A 2049-nucleotide genomic window follows, 5' to 3' on the forward strand; every position below is an offset into this window, starting at 1 on the left:
ACTCTATTATTAAGGTATTAGAGTTTATGTTTCGATATTTTTGATCACCTTGGCCGCTTTGAAATGTCTGATGGCGACTGTACTACTACTGCTCAGATCATTTTGTGTCATATAACGTACAAATTGTCATTCCATGCTGTATATTATTGTAAATAAACAAAATGTTCTAGTGAAATTTTCATGTATTTATTCTCTTAAGTCTAAATTTAATTGTAAATATAATGCAAAGAACTGACTATGCTTTTTATTGATAAGCTATATTAAACATTAAGATCGGGATTTTATTGATATCTCAAGCAGTAAAATAACCGCCAATTGGGTTCTGTAGAGATTTAAAAGTAAGCAGAAAATATTGTTTTTTCTACTACGAGTATGCTAAATTTCATAATTATAAGGTACATTATGTCAAAATAACGTACAGTCACGAACAGGGATTGTTGAGTCACTTGCCACTATTCGATATGATAATACTCGTATTTACTACGATTAAGTATGTAAAACTCAGCTAAATTATGTATGTATGTATGTAAACTCTTTATTGTACAAAAGGAAAACAAACAAAACACAATTAACCAACTTTATGTTAAATTGACAAACTTTTAATTATGAATAGTGGTAAGAAGCTCAACAATCAAGGTTCGCGATGATGGCTTTTGTTTTATCATGGTTTTAGTTTGAAAATAATCTTTCAAAGGTTATAAGAGACCATTGTTCTATGCGTTTCATATTTATATTAGATTTGATACCCGAGAGAAAACGTACAGACATATAGAAAGACAATTTATTGAATCAGGCGTTACTTTGCGGAGGTCCATATCAATATATATTATATTTAGTTCATTGATATAGAAAGACAACGAATTGAAGGGTCTCCAATAGAGCAGGGGTTTTCTTTCTATGGTACGGAACCCAAAATAACAATAAAACTATTGGTGAGATGTAATTCTAAACTTGAGATGTTTTTAAAATCGGAATAAGCTCCTTATTTATAGAAGCTATGCTCATGTTATCTCTACCCTTTCTCATATGTTATTTTTTTGTCTTTATTCGTTACATGGACCTATGGATTTGGCAGACACCGACAAAACAATCATTTTTAAAATAACATATCAGTAACTTTTATGAATAAGAAGATAATTAAACTTCTGTTATAAATTTAAAAATAGTGAAATAGATTTTGTATTGTTTCCAAATTGTATTATTCTTGCCTACGTAGGAAGTTTCTTGGAAGAAGAGCGGAGAGAGTGGAGCGGAGATGTATAGACTCGTCATCCCGTTCATCATTTCCTTCTATATACCTCCGACGGCTGGGCACTGAATGGGGTTTGAGATCTAGTTCCCCCGCGGTTCCAATGTGGATTTTGGAACTTCACTCTCTCAGGAGTATCCGGTTTCCTCCTGATGTGATGCTTTACTTTAACCCTCGTTGTTAATTTCAAGTATGATTTTGTACATCCGAAAAACTCAGGTGCAAGCCAGGGGTTGAACCTAGGACTGCCTAAGAGGCCATTAGTCAAACCGATTTGTCAACACGGTTTCAATAATGATATTATCATAATGAGACACATGCATAATCATTAATGCGATTGATTGATTCTATATATCTCTGCTCCGTTCCAGCCCAATTCAGAACGTACCCTAAGTAACTCCGATATTTCAAATAACAAATGAAGACATTTTGTAATAATTATTGACACTTACATTTTTAAGAAGCTATAGACCTAATGGACGTCAATTAACTTTAATGCGTCACAAGCCTTACGACATCACCGTAAAAAAATGTTCACATTAGCCTTTGCATGTATTGCGTAAGAAATGAGGCCAATATATTATTTACATTGTAATACACGCAATTAATACAACCCTCCCTTTTTTCCTCATACAAAATACAAAGACATTATAAGAACATTTTCACATTATTCGATGTCAGTGTCGAAAGCCGGATGCAATACAATACAAATGAAATGATGAATGTATATGTATAATAAGTATAAATTACTACAGTGAATTAACAAAAATAAAGATTACGTAAAGACATGGCAGACGCCC

This window comes from Choristoneura fumiferana, chromosome 25 (genome assembly GCF_025370935.1).
Source record: "Choristoneura fumiferana chromosome 25, NRCan_CFum_1, whole genome shotgun sequence".
Lineage (NCBI taxonomy): Eukaryota > Metazoa > Arthropoda > Insecta > Lepidoptera > Tortricidae > Choristoneura > Choristoneura fumiferana.